Consider the following 16,106-nt stretch of genomic DNA (forward strand, 5'->3'; position numbering starts at 1 on the left):
TACTTTGCTTTGGCAAAGCAAGCTCTCCTTCCTTGAGCCAAGCAAGAGGTAAGACTGTAGAGGCATGGAAAATGTGAGAAAAAGCAGCTGATGACTCACAGGTGGGACACCAACCTCTACCTCCAGGAAAAATGGGGCTTGGTACAGAGGGAAAAAAAGAGAGAGAGAGAGAGAGAGAGATCACTAGGAGAGCTGAAGTGAGACTGCCTTTGGTACAATTTTCTCCCTGAAGGGGGTGCACTGTTCCTGGAGGTACTTCAATATCAGGTCAATGCGTGGGGTGGATGGAGAAAGCTCCTGTTCTAACTCCCTGCTCCAAAAACCCATTTAATACATTGTCCTTGGATAGAGGATATATCAGATATTAAACTGATAAGAACAGATACCATATTTGATCTTAGCCAAGAGGTGGAGAAGTGATATTATTATTTGTAGATTTTTGATCATAGCCAGTCTGACCAGTGTGAGGTGGTACCTCACTATAGTCTTGATTTGCATTTCTCTAATAATTAGTGATGTTGAGCATTTTTTCCTGTGCCTGTTGGTCATCTGTATGTCTTCTTTGGAAAAATGTCTATTTAGAGCTTCTGTCCATTTTCTGAATGGGTTGTTTGTTTTTTTATATTGAATTGTATGATCTGTTTCTATATTTTGGAAATTAATTCCTTGGTCACAGTATTTGCAAATACTTTCTATCATTTCATACCTTGACTTTTTGTTTTGTTGATGGTATCCTTTGCTGTGCAAAAGCTTTTAACTACATCCAATTTGCTTATTTTTGTTTTTATTTCCATTACTCTACTATATGAATCAAAAAAGAGATTGTTGCCATTTATGTCAGAGTGTTCTGCCTATGTTTTCCTCTAAGAGTTTTATAGTATCCAGACAAATGTTTAGGTCTTTAATCCATTTTGAGTTTATTTTCATATATGGTGTTAGAGAATGCTCTAATGTCATTCTTTTATATCTAGCTGTCCACTGTTTCCCAGCATCATTTATTGAAGAAGCTATCTTTTTTCCATTGTATATTCTTGCCTCTTTTGTCATAGGTTAATTGACCATAAATGCATGAGTTTATTTCTGGGCTTTCTAACCTATTCCATTGGTCTATGTGTCTCTGTGCTAGTATCATACTGTTTTTTGTTTGTTTGTTTGTTTTTTGCCACACCCACAGCATATGGAAGTTCCTGGGCCAGGGATTGAATCCAGCTTACAACTGCGACCTATGCCACAGCTGCACTAATGTCAGATCCTTAACCCACTGTGCTGGGCCAGGGATTGAACCCACATCTCAGCAGCAATCAGAGCCACTGCAGAGACAACACTGATCCTCAGCACATTGTGCCACAGGAGAAACTCTGCACCATGCTGTTTTTGTCTTTTTGCCATTTCTTGGGCTGCTCCCACGGCATATGGAGGTTCCCAGGCTAGGGGTCAAATTGGAGCTGTAGCCGCCGGCCTATGACAGAGCCACAGCAACATGGGATCCAAGCCATGTTTGCAACCTACACCACAGCTCACAGCAACGCTGGATCCTTGACCCACTGAGCAAGGCCAGGGATCGAACTTGCAACCTCATGGTTCCTAGTCAGATTCGTTAACCAATGAGCCACGATGGGAACTCTAGTACCATGCTGTTTTGATGACAGTAGCTTTGTAATATAGTCTGAAATAAGGGAGCCTGATTCCTCTAGCTCTGTTTTTCTTTTTCAAGATTGCATTGGCTATTTGGGGGTCTTTTGTGTTTCCATAGAAGTTTGAAATTATTTTATTCTAGTTCTGTGAAAAATTCCTTCAGTAATTTGACAGATATTGTACTGAATCTATCGATTGTCTTATACAGTTATTTTGACAATATTAATTCTTCCAATCCAAAACATGGTACCTCTTTCCATCTGTTTGTTTTGTCTTCAATTTCTTATGTCAGTATCTTATAGTTTTCAGAGTACAGGTCTTTTGCCTCCTTAGGTAGGTTTATTCCTAGGGGGTTTTTTTGTGTTTTTTTTTTTTTTTTGATGAGCTGGTAAATGAGATTGTTTCCTTAATCTCTCTTTCTAATCTTTCATTCTTAGCATATAGCAAGGCAAGGGATTCTGTGTATTAATTCTGTATCCAGTAAATTTATCAAATTCATTGATGAGTTCTAGTAGTTTTCTGATAGTGTCTTTAGGATTTTTTATGTATAGTATTATGTCATCTGCAAACAGTGATATATTTACTACTTCTTTTTCAATTTAGATTCCTTTCATTTATTTTTCTTCTCTGACTGATTTGGCATGTATTTCCAAAACTATATTGAATAAAAATGGCAAGAGTGAAGTAGTTCCTACTCTGGCACAGCAGGCTAGGGATACAGCATTGTCTCTGAGGTGGTGCAGGTTCAATCCCCAGTCCCATGCAGTGAGTTAAGGACCCAACTTTGCTGCAGCTGTGGCACAGGTTGCAGCTGCAGCTCGGATAAATTATTCAGGGTGGTATAAGAGAAAGAATACTGAACTGTGCAAGGCTATTAAGAAAAGAAAAATTTGAACTCATATCACTATTAGTTCAGTACTCTTTTTCTTATACCACTCTGAATAATTCATCAACAAATACATCAAAACCAAGATACTCAACTTTTTAATTTATACATATTTGTTCAATGCATAGCTCACTACGTGCAAAATACTGCACTATATAAAAATACCCAGTTACTGGTTAATGCTGTCTAGTTTTACTCTATAGTCTCCAAAGATAGGACAAGGAGAAAGGGATTTAAAGTTCTACCTGTGGAATTCTGGTAAAATACACTTAGCAATAAAAATTGTCAAACATTAGAAAATGGTAGAAATTTCTTTATGCTTTCCAAATCAATAATCAATAAATACTTATTGAATGCTTCATCTGGAAAACAGTGATGACTGAGTTGAACTCTCGTGAGATTTAGGATAAAAAGAATGAAAAATCAGAATTGTTATGCTAACACAGGGAGGGGAAAAAAACAACACACCATACTATCACCAAAGATTGGTGATACGACTGAAATAGAATCAAATTTCATGTAACTCATAGAGCTGTAGGTTTAGTGTAGTTCTGCCTGAGGGTATGTTCTCTGAAGGTCCTTGGCAGCCTTGTGATTCAATTCTAAGTGCTTTGAACTTTGGTTTGGAACCTGAGTAATAAAAACTGCTTAATTGTGTTCTTTTTACAGCTTCTATTTTTTAAAGAGTTATTTTTGCAAAAGTTCAAGTGTTTTACCATGAGAATGACTTATGAGAGTTTGTTTAGTTCATTGAAAAGCTAACTTTCTGATGACACTTTTGTTGAATCTGGAAGTCTTGTAAGATTACAAATCCCAGGACAACAGTTCTTCATGGTGTTCTTACAAAAGCAGAACTCTTAACAACATGGGCTCCAAACTTTACACTGAAATGTACATTCCAATCCCACAATATTTAAATATGTGCAAATAAGAATTGCAAATATACATTTCAGATCATCTTATTGGTATAGTATAAACACAATTAAGTGTCTAAATAATAGAGAGCCTCATTTTATTGTAACTACCTCCTTTTCCATTCACTACTGACAGCATTTATAAGAATGAGATAAATATGAACAATCCAAAGCCATCTCCAAACTTTCAGTTTCCTCATTTCTATCTTGAGGCCATTCTTCACAAACTTCTACATGTATAGTCTAGTACATAAAACTGGATATAACTGATCAGAATAATGCCCTCCTGGGAACATATAAAGTCAGTTAAATCAATCCCATGTCCAAATCCAACTCCATCAACTAAGGCATGGAAAAAAAGAAGACACATATTTTAAAAGCTTTTTGTCAATAAATATTGGGCTGTTAACTGCAAAAGATTTTTTTTGTTTTGTTTTGTTTGCTTTTGGGGGCCACATTTGTGGCATATGGAGGTTCTTAGGCTAGGGCTTGCATCATCAAAGCTGCAGCTACTGGCCTACACTACAGCTCACAGCAATGCCAGATCCTTAACCAACTGAGCAAGACCAGGGATTGAACCCACATCCTCATGGATACTAGTCGGGTTCGTTATTGCTGAGCCAAAATGGGAACTCCTGAAAAAGGTTTTGAACTTACCATGGGACTTCACCTGCAGCATATGCAAGTTCCCAGGCTAGGGGTTGAATTGGAGCTGTAGCCTCTGGCCACAGCCACAGCCACAGGCACATCCACAGCCACAGCCATACCAGATCTGACCCGCATCTGTGACTTAAAACACAGCTTGGGGCAATGCCAGATAGTTTAACCTACTGAGCAAGGCCAGGGATCCAACCCACGTCTTCATGGATACTAGTTGGGTTTACTACTGCTAAGACACGACGGAACTCCTGAACTTACTTTCCAACTGCATAATCATTTTATTTAAACTTGTTATTTATGTATGGCAAAGACTACAAACCATTCAGACAAAAAAAAAAACAACTAAAACTGTCAAATACTCTTCTATGAAAAGTAAAAAAGATATATAAGCAATCAAGGTAGCCAAAATTCAAATTTGAGCCTTCTACAAATTTAATTCACCAGAAGAGAATGCTAAGTGTGACACATTTAATATTCAATTGTTCAATAAATATTCATAAAATACCTATTATGTGCCAAATACTTCTATAGGCTCTAAAGTTAATTTCAAAAGCATGGTGGCAGAAAGATGGCACAGCCAGCCCGATTGTACTTTTAAGTCAAACAGATCAGGTACGTTCCATAGTCTATTGACCAGCTATGCTGTCCCTGCAAATCATAGTGTGGATTGGAAAGGACATACGGACTGATGCCTTGGCTGTGTGTTACAGTTAGAATGTGTCAGAAATCAGCTTTATTCCTAACTAAATAGAAGGTAGTCTGAGGGAAACAACTGAGAACACATAACTTGTGAGCCACTAACACTTGCTGAGAATACTTGGGGCTTAGGGCATTTGGGGTGGGAAACTATGTGAGAAACAGGAAGCAGAAATATCCAATGCTACTCCATATAGCTTCTCTTCTGTTTTGCCTCTCCATTATTACATACAAGTATGCCTTGCTTAAGAAAATGAAATCAATAGAAAAAAATCAGAGAGAAATTCTATTAAAAATTGATCTTTACTGTTCTTTTAAATTTTATATATATAAATAAATATAAAATTACAAAATATAAATTATGTTACATATAAATGATGGTGATTATAAAGTACATGACATATGTGCATTTATACACAGAAAACGTACAATAAAATTCTGCATTTCCTATGACTCTCATTTTTCAAAATCACAGATTATTTTTTTCCAATTATTGAAGGTGGTTTTGAACCATGTTTATTGATTAATTTGAGACATGTTAACATTCAGGCTAGTTGTATGTCAATGTGATAATTTTTTAAAGTGTTCTTGAAACTCTAGACTTGAACCATTAATGAGGAGACATAATTGAACTTTAGTAGTGAAGGCTTGTAAATGTCTTAGTTGAAGACAGTGAAATGAATGTTACCTCAAACCTTTAAATTCTATTAAAAAAAAGGTTTGGGTGTTTCTTTATTAATTTCTTTTTTTGTTTGTTTTGTTTTGTCTTGAGTTCATTTCTAACTTTTTTTTACATGACATGAAAGACACAAAGGGTCATTTGCTCAGTTAAAGACTAAAGAGTAATAAAATTAAATATTTCATGTGTTACAGGAATGATTGGCACCAAAATAGCACTGCATATGGTTCAGTTTATACTGACAGGACAGCAGAATCCTCAGCTTTTAGTAAAATGGCTTCAAATGAGATATTTTCAAGGTTCCAGGGGATTCAAGATTTATCTTCTGTCACCTCTAGACCCTTTCAGAATTATAATGAGAAAGAAAAGTGCTGAAAATAAATAGAACTTATTTGTATATGGAACTAGTTCTCATCACAGATACCAAAAAAGCAGAATAACAATTTTCTGACAGGACGATTTCCTGACAGGACATGTTGGCATACCTCACAGTCATTCCTTTGCAGATATTTAAAACTGCTTTTGCTGTTCACATAAACATAAAGCCACATTTTGAAATGCCAATTCTAAATCTTGCTCAAATCTTTGTGATAAAAGAGAATCAACATGTAGGATGGATATAGTCTCAATCAAATCTATAACCTAAAACCCTTCAAGATGCTGTAGAGTTTCCCTGTTATCTATTGAACCAAATCCATGCCCCTTCATTTCACTTTTTAGGTTTAGCAACTGCTTTCTTCTATATTTTACCAACCTCCCTTTTTCATCAGTCTTCAGTAGTCTCTCTGTTTCAACCATGTTATCTATCATGTTTGTCATTCCAATGATCTGACTTAGCTTTGACTGGCCTTTGTGTTAACCATATAATAAATGGGCCCTAAAGAGTTTAAAAAAAAAAAAAGAATAAAGCTTTTATTTCTCCCCAGTCTTCACATTCCCAGGGTATAAATCCCCTTTGAGACTGCCCTGTAGGTCAAGAAATTCATAAAAAAGAACCAAGTTATGTACCTAAAAAGAGGACAATTGCTTTGTTTCCCAGGGCATAGTCATCTCTGTGACGCTTGGCTAGGGAGCCATTTTTTGCTTCTGAAATTATGTACATACTCATAGGAAAAAGTACATAATTCCACTGAATTAAGTTATTTAAAAAGAGAATACCAGAATTATTCTCCATACTATGGTGTAGGTTTTAATCTAAATTGAGAAGCATTAAAGGGTTAAACATAGTATCAAGCAAAGTGGGCTCAGGGATAGATAGTAGCAGAGGCAAGAGATATTTTCAGACTGAGAGCTAAAAGGGCCATGTAGCCTCAGAAGCAGCTTGGATGAAGAATTAGGAAACTGACTTAACTATTCCTGGATAAAGAATGTCCATCAACAAGAAAGATGATCAAAGGTTAAAAAAAGACCCACAACTGTGTATTATGTCTGTAATTAGTGGTAACTGTGTATTGTTATAATTTTTTTATGGTTGCACCAGTGTCATATGGAAGTTCCCAGGCCATAGCTGCAGTAACGCCATATTCTTTAACCCACTGCGCCAGGGTGGGGATCAAACCCATATCTCTGATGTGACCTGAACCACTGCAGTCAGATTCTTAACCCACTGTGCCACAGTGGGAACTCTCTGTTTATTGTTTTATAAAGTTAAAGAACTATATCCAAATTCTTGTGATAGAACATGATAGAAGATAGTATGAGAAAAAGAATGTGCATATATATATGACTAGGTCACTATGCTGTGCAGCAGACATTGGCACAACACTGTAAATCAATGATACTTTAATTTTTTAATGCAAAAAGGTAAAAAAAATCTATACAGAGAATTATTTCCATGAAATTTAGCCCTACTAGGTGAATCCTACCATTTGATAATGACTTTGTCCAGGAAGTAACTAATTGTGACTAACTATGGTTACCTATACTCACAGCTAAGTGATGAAAAGCAAACAAGAGTTTTATACAAATGAGGACTTCCAGAAGGATGCTTGAAGGTGCAAATTCTATGCTGCATCATGGTAAATATCTTTCCTCCATTTTTCCACCTATATGGCTCCCTTCCCTTCTCCAAAAGTGGGTTCCAAACTTACCTCTACAATACATATTTTTGTACACATCAGCATAACTTGAAATCATTTGTATGTGGGGATGTTATATAAATGTCTATATAAGGAAATATTGTCTCCCCTGTTAGAAACAAAATGTAGATTATTTGTGGATTTAACACTGGGTAGAAAACTTCCTAGGTGATGATGAATGTAGTAAATCAAAGTCACTCAGTGCCAAGGGAAGGTGAAAGTCAGAGGCTAAGCCTTCCACCCCCAACAGCTTCTTGTAGCTTCTCCCTTTAGTACTAAATCTTGGAAGATCTCAGTTGCATTAACTAAGAGGAAATGAAATTCCCTTAGTAGAGACTCTAAATTCATGGTCCATGGATGCAGAAGGACTTCAAATATTCCCCAAAACCTTGAAATAAATGACAGATATTTTGTGTATGTGCATTTTTTTTTCTGAAAAGAAGATTCAGAGCTTCCATCAGATTCCTGAAGCATTTAGTAGTGTGCCCCCCTCTGCTTCCTGCTGCAAAGAACGATTACTCTGGGGATTGGGAGGTGCTGAAGGATTTTCGAAGAATGGTATGACCTGATTTGTGCTGTACAAAGATCATTGATAACAATATGGAGGAGAGTCTGGAGTTCTCTTCATTAGAAGAAGAAACTTTAACACATAAAGTATGTATCCTATCTCCCTTAAATCTGTTACAGAGTGGCACCCGAAAAATAAAGAACTTACAACTTCAATTTGGCACTCAATACTGTTTGGAAACCATTTTTTTTCAAATAAGAATGAATATTTAAAGCATGTAGCACACTGTGAACATCATCTACTAGAGCTGCACCTAATAGTGTAGCAGAAAGAACATAGGCTTTAATCAGTCATGGATTTATATTTTAGCTCTGCTATTTATTCAAGCCATGTACTTCTATAAAATAGAGGTCATGATGATTATCTCTACATCATTGGGTTAGGACAAGGACTAAACAAAAGCTATATGTGAATCCACTCAAAAGAGTACTCAGCATACAGTGGTCAATAATATGTATTGTTATTAATATTCCCATATCTCCATCTTCAGTCTTGCCTCATCTGAGCTGCAGGTATGTATGTACACTCCATCTTGGCCAGGTCAAAAACCTCCCCTGTTACTCATCTAAAGCTGTTGACTTGATGCAAACTTACAACAGATAGCCTTGTCTCTCCTTTATCTAAGAAGACTGAGATCATCAAGATACAAACGTCAACTCTTGCCACTCCATCTTGGAACATACTCCCTGTCTCATAAGAAGCAATGCATGCTTTCAAAGTCTTTGCTTCCACCTGAGATCCTGAAGCATTCTCCAATAGAGCCTTATTCAATTCATGACATTCATTTGTACTCATTCTTCAAATCCTTGTGATCTGGCATCTGAGACTGAAATTGTTAACTCTAAGGCAGTGGATCCTCATCTTGGATGTACTCTGGCATCCCCTGAGGAGATTTTTAAATGCTTGGGTTTCATCATTGAAAATTCTCATTTAATTGGTCTGAGATGGAGTTCCTTGGTGGCTCAGTGGGTTAAGGATCTGGGTTGTCACTGCTGTGGCATGGGTTTGATCCCTGGCCTGGGAACTTTTGCATGTCATGGGCACAGCCAAAAAAACAAAATAAAATAAAAATTGGTCTTAGATGCAGTGTTGGCACTAGGATTTGTAAAACTTCCCAGACTTTTAATGCCCAGAGAAAGTGGAGAATATCTGGTCTAAAGTCAGCAATGAGCTTATAAACTGCCTATTTATTTTTTGCCAATTTTCATTTTACTTGTTAATTCTGAAGTATTTGAGTATGTAGTCACATCTGCCCACTGGAAAACCTCTTCCCTTAGCTTATGTGATACCCCTTCCTTTTGATTCTTCCCTGACATTTCAAGACCAGCTCTTTCTTCTGCCCACTATTTTAAATTCAGATGTTACCCAGGGTCTTATATTTGGCTCTCTTTATCTCTGACTATACATATTCCCATTGAATGATCTTTTTTACTCTTCACTGCTTCAGGAACCATCTACTTCTAGATGATTACACATACATGCACACAGTGATACCATTTTCTTCAATTCAAGATGTGAATTTAGAGCTGTCTATCACTGCATACAGTTATAGCAGTGGGCTCTAATGTCAGACTGTCTGGATTCCAATCCTAGTCCTATTACTTACTACCTCTGTAATAGTGGGCAAGTTATTTAGCATCTCTGTGCCTTTCTTTACTCATCTATAAAATGGGGATAATAATGAACCCAACCTTATAGCGTATTGGGAAGATTAAATGACATAATCCATCTAAAGTGGCTTACCCAGTGCCTGATACCTAATAAATGTTAGATACTTCACTTATAATCATTGTTCTCATTTCTCAAGCAGAGTACATGGTTCTAGCTTCTAGACTCCCATGGTACTTTATATATACCGCTACTATATTATCAATCACATTGCTTCACTGTAGCTGCTTTATATTGTAAAATCCTAAAAGTACTTTGAATTCTTTGAGGGCAAAGACTGCTTTCTTATTCATCTATATCTTCAGAGTTTAACACAGAACTTGGCACAGATAAGCAGATCACAGACAGGAAATAAGTTTCATCTCTCTTGCCAACTCTAATTAATTGACAATGCTTACATGGAATGCTGTGATGATAAGGATGTGAGGCTGCAATTGGGCTCAATAAGAAAGAGCACCATGATTTGATTACGGATATCTACCACTGGGACAAGTAGAGGGAGCAGTGGCACAAGTGCTATGGATATTTCATGCCAGTTCTAGATGCTATATAAATAAATGTCTATTTATTAAGTTTTCATGAAAAAATGATACTGGCTGAAAGACATGAGCCATTGGAGTTGTTGTTAAATACTTACTTTTCTCTTATAGTTTAAGTTTTGGAACTGTCATAAATTTTTATGCTAGAAACTTGTGGCAACTAGAAATATAACATGCTTACAGCAGAAAATTCATCACAGGTCATCAAATGTTATTGAAAATCTCATTTTATAGGCCATGCTACTTTATATTACACCAGCTATGATATTTACCCCATAAATACAGATCTGGAGATTGAGTTGTTTCAAGATTTTTGTAAGAACAGTTATCCAAACTATTTGTAGTAACTATAAGCCAACAATAGTTCATTCTACTGCTAAGTGTTTGAAATTAGAATCAGGAAATGTGCTTTTCAAATCTGGGCTCTGTCTACACCTTGAAATCACAAGTGGAAATACGGCTTGAGCAGTTTCTGCTGTGGGATAAAGTGGCTTATTAATCGGGGGTAATGAAGAGGAAAATTATAGTCACTTGTGCCCATTTATTTCAAGATTAACTTCATCCACCTAACAAAGTATCTGGAACAGTTGACACTAAATGAATGTTTGATGCATAAATGAGAAAATGAAAAAATGGACAGATGGATAGATGTTTGGATGAATAGAGGGAAGGATAGGTAGATGGATGGATGGATGAATGGATGGATGGATGATGGATGGAGGGAGGGAGGGGTGGATGACAGATAAACTGCTTCCACCCAATCTTGGTAAATACAGATTGGCACTTTTAGTTTTCTCCCACCAGATGGCGATAATAAGAGATTTAGATTTAGGTTATAATACACCAAGTGGAAACCAACCAACAAAAACCAGATTAGGAGAAAGGGAAGCCACAAAAGAGAAGTTAAGAAGGGAGAAATGAAATGTTTGTATCAGCTGTAGTATCTCAGGAGTCTATGATCTTATGGGATTTGTAATAGGTCCTCCCTATACTTTTTTTTTTTTTAAATGCTTGGGTGACTTTTCATTCATAATTACTTTTTAGAAAAATGGCTATATCAAAACTAATTTTACCTATTATAAAAATTATACCATAATTCTCATAACTAAAATAATTACCTTTGATTTATATACCCATATATTTATATTTTCATTTGTTTTATACTAATCTCTTAGTTAATTGATGCCTCTCTTAGAAGTGAGGCTGCTTGGGAACAATTGCTAGCCTATGTGCCTCCAGGAAATGTACCCCTGCTATTAGACCTGCCAAAAATCATACAAAATAAGCTTGCCTAAGGCTCATTCATCCTATTAGCAAAGAATTGCAAATAAGATTAGATTAGTGTCTATCACCTAATTCAAAAGCTTTTAGAAAATAAGACAATCAGTTTTAAAATCCAGCATTCTGTGTACATGGTAGGGTGGGTGGCGGGGGTACTGCTTTTTTGGCAAATAAAGATAACAATATGAAGATACTTTCAAATGAGAGTATTTCCTCTCATTGGTATTTTCCCCAAACAAGCCCTGAATTCAATGACACAGTAACTTCCCTAAGAAGTGGAAAGAAATAAACAGACTCAGGAATATTTCATTATAAATTGTAAAGCATAACAACTGCTCTTTTCTAAAGATAAACAGAACAGAAAGGTTTTTTAAACCTCCTTGTAAACCCTTAGTCATCAGAACATAAAGAGGCTGGCAAGGCTTTTAGGGACATGAAGGAAGACTAAAAATCACTGAGTTCCTAAACACTTTCCCACTGATGATCACAATTTAATCCTTATCACAGCATTATGATGTACATATGGGAGGCAATTAGCATAGTGAACAATGGAAACTTTGGCATCATAGACTTGATCTCCAATCCCAACTCTTACTACTTCTTAGCTGCAGAAAGTGGCAAACCTCAGTTACCTCATTGGTAAACTGGAGACAATACCTCATATCTCATAAGGTGTTCCTGAGAAGCAAATTTAAGCAGCTGGCAGAATACTGGAACAGAGCAGGTACTATTCAAGTTTTATTATTATTATTACTACTGCTTTTATTTTTATTATTGTGATTATGGTGTTGATGAGGATGATGAAGTCAACTTTACAGTAAACTTTACAGGCTCAGAGAGCTGAAGTAACTTACTTAAGGCAGCATAGTTAGTAAGGTTAAAAGGCATTTAGCAGTGTCTGGAACTATAGCAGGTGCCCAATCAATTTTGTTAGTTTTCTGAGGATTTTCATCCTTAAAAATAATGAGTCAAGCTCACATCTAGCTAGGTTGATGCAAGATGCTACTGTATATTTGTGAAAATCAGAAACATTTTCTTTTAATCATAGGTAATAATATACGGACTAAAACAATAAATGGGATTCTGGACTACACATAAAAATGATTATGGGGCCCACAATTTTGCCTAATGTAAATTGATTCATTACTGCCCCGAAGAAGCATATATTTTCCCTTCTAGGTGTCTCTAAAGATCATCCAGTCAGTGACAGGAAGAACCCAAGTTTCCAGATATTCACCTCCTGGATCTCTATCCTTGACACAAGTCAGTATACCAAAGGATGGTGATAGTTAAAAACCTAGATATTTGAGAAGATGGCGGAATAGAAGTACTGGAGCTCAACTTCTCTCCTAAAAAACAACAAAATTCACAACTAAAGACTGAGCAATCTTCACCCAAATGGACCAGATAAACAAGATACCCTACTCCAGAAGAAAAAGAGGAGGCTACATCAAGAGGTAGGAGGGGTGATTTCACGATGTAAACAACCCCATACCTACTGGGTGGGAAGCCCCACAGACTGGAAACTAAGTGGTTCACAGAGACTCACCTACAGGAGGGAGAGTTCTGAGGCCCGCATCAAACTCTCATGTGTGGGGATCTGGCATGGGGAGAAAGAGCCCTTGGAGCATTTGGCATTGAAGGCCATTGGGGCTTGTGCACAGAATTTCCACAGGACTGGGAGAAACGGAGACCCCATTCTTAAAAGGTGCACACAGACTTTCATGTGCACTGGGTCCCAGGGCAAAGCAAAGTCTCCATGGGAATCTGGGTCAAGCCTGACTGCAGTTCCTGGAGGACATCCTGGGAAAACAGGGGTGAATGTGGCTTGTTGTGAGGGAAGGACATTGAAAGCAAAGCTCTCTGGAATATTCAGCAGCCTTGCCTTTCTATGGAGGTGGCCATTTGGGGAAAATCTGGCCCCACCCGTCAGCCAGCCTCTGAGAAGCCCCAGGGCAAACAACAACCCAGGTGGGATCACAGCCCCACCCCTCAGTAAACAGGCTACCTAAAGACCCCTCAGGCACACAGCTGCCTCTAATCCCATCCAGAGACTAAGCCCCACCCACCAGAGGGATTAGAATCGGCTCCTCCTACCAGGGGGCAGGCATCAGCCCCTCCCATCAGGAAGCCTACAGCAAGCCCCCATACCAACTTCAACCACAGGGGGGCAGATGCCAGAAGTAAGAGAGGCTACAATTCTACTCTCTGTAAAAAGGTCACCACACCAAAAACCTATATAAATGAAAAGACAGAGAACTATAACTCAGATGAGGGAGAAAGAAAAAACCCCAGAAAATCAGCTAAGTGATGAGGAGATTCTCAGCCTCCAGGAAAAAGACTTTAGACTGTTGATGCTAAAGATGATGCAAGACATTGGACATAAACTGGAGGCAAAGATGGATAACAGAGGAAACACTGAGCAAAGAGATACAAAATATAAAACTTAAACAAGAGATGCAAAATAGAGTAACTGAAACAAAAAATTCACTAGAAGTGGCTAATGGCAGAATACAGGAGGAAAGAAGATCAAATAAGCGAGGTGGAGGACAGATGAGTGGAAATTATGCATGCGGAACAGAAAAGAGAAAAAAGACTGAAAAGAAACAGAGTCTCAAAGAACTCTGGGACAATGTTAAATGCACAAACATCCATATTATAGGGGTGCCAGAAGGAGAAGAGAGAGAGAAGAAGACAGAAAAAATATTCCAAGAGCTAATAGCCAAAACTTTTTAACATGGGGAAGGAACCACTTGTTCAAATACAGAAAGCACAATGAGTACCTTATAAAATAAACCCAAGGAGGAATACACCGAGACAATATTAATCAACCTGACCAAAATTAAAGACAAAGAGAAAATCTTGAAAGCAGCTAGGGAAAAGAAACAAGTCACAAACAAGGGAACCCTGATAAGGTCATCAGCAGATTTTTCAGCAGAAACTCTGCAGGCCGAAAGGGAGTGGCACGATATACTTAACGTGATGAAAGGAAAAAACCTCCAATCAAGATAACTCTACCCAGCAAAGCTCTCATTCACATTTGAAGGAAAAATCAAAACCTTCACAGATAAGCAAAAGCTGAGAGAATTCAGCAATACTAAACTGGCCTTACAACAAATACTAAAAGAACATCCATAGGCAGAAAAGAACAAGAGAAAAAGGAAAGAAAAAAGAGCAGCAAAAGCAAATACAAAGCACTTAATAAAATGGCAATAAGAACATACATATCAATAATTACCTTAACTAATGGACTAAACGCCCCAACCAAAAGACATCGCCTGGCTGAATGGATACAAAAACAAGACCCATATATACGCTGTCTTCAAGAGACCCATTTCACCTCTAGGGACACACACAAAGGGAAAGTGAGAGGATGGAAGAAAATATTTCACACAAACGGGCATCAAAAGAAAGCTGGATTAGCAATACTCATATCAGACAAAATAGACTTTAAAATGAAAACTATTTTAAGGGACAAAGAAGATCATTACATAATGATCAAAGGGTCAATCCAAGAAGAAGATATAAAAATTTTGAATATCTTGACACCCAACATAGGTTCACCACAATATATAAGGCAGCTGCTAACAACCTTAGAAGGCCAAATCAACAATAACACAGTAATAGAGGGGGACTTTAACACCCCACTTACAGCAGTGGACAGATCATCCAGACAGAAAATCAATAAGGAAACACAGCCTGAATGAAGCATTAAACCAGATGGACTTAATAGATATTTATAGGACATGCAATCCAAAAGCAACAGAATACACATTTTTCTCAAGTGTACATGGAACATTCTCTAAGATTGATCACTTCCTGGGCTAAAAATCCAGCCTCAGTAACTTTAAGAAAATTGAAATCATATCAAACATCTTTTCTGAACACAATGCTATACGACTGGAAAGCAACAACAAGAAAAAAACTGCCAAAAACACGAACACGTGGAGAATCAACAACATGCTACTAAACAACCATTGGATCACTGAAGAAATCAAACAGGAAATGAGAAAATACCGAGAAGCAAATGACAACGAAGATACAACACTACAAAACCTATGGGATACAGCAAAAGTCATTCTATGAGGAACATTTACAAAAATACAACCCCACTTCAGGAAACAAGAAAAAGCTCAAATAAACAAGCTAACTTTATATCTACAGCAGCTCGAGAGAGAAGAACAGACAAGACCTAAAGTGAGTAGAAGGAAAGAAATCATAAAGATCAGAGCAGAAATCAATGAAATAGAAGTGAAGAAAACCATAGAATAGATCAATGAAATGAAAAGCTGGTTCTTTGAAAAGATCAACAAAATTGATAAATCCTTAGCCAGACTTCTCAAGAAAAAGAGAGAGAGGACTCAAATCAATAAAATTAGAAATGAAAAAGGAGAAGTAACAACGGACATCATAGAAATACAAAGGATCATAAGAGACTACTATATGCAACCATATGCCCATAAAACAGAAAACCTAGAAGAAATGGAGAAATTCTTAGAAAA

General features: G+C 37.1%; 1 protein-coding gene and 1 non-coding gene across 2 annotated transcripts in view; both read right to left on the reverse strand.

Moving 5' to 3' along the window:
* Window positions 1–16,106, reverse strand: part of LOC125118114 (teneurin-1-like) — a 79,475-nt gene that overhangs the window by 57,274 nt on the left and 6,095 nt on the right. The gene's annotated exons all lie outside the window — the stretch shown is intronic.
* LOC125119002 (U2 spliceosomal RNA) lies at window positions 231–421 on the reverse strand. Its single transcript, XR_007132967.1, has one exon. It is a non-coding gene; the product is annotated as a U2 spliceosomal RNA (small nuclear RNA).

The sequence above is a fragment of the Phacochoerus africanus genome, chromosome X (assembly GCF_016906955.1).
Source record: "Phacochoerus africanus isolate WHEZ1 chromosome X, ROS_Pafr_v1, whole genome shotgun sequence".
Lineage (NCBI taxonomy): Eukaryota > Metazoa > Chordata > Mammalia > Artiodactyla > Suidae > Phacochoerus > Phacochoerus africanus.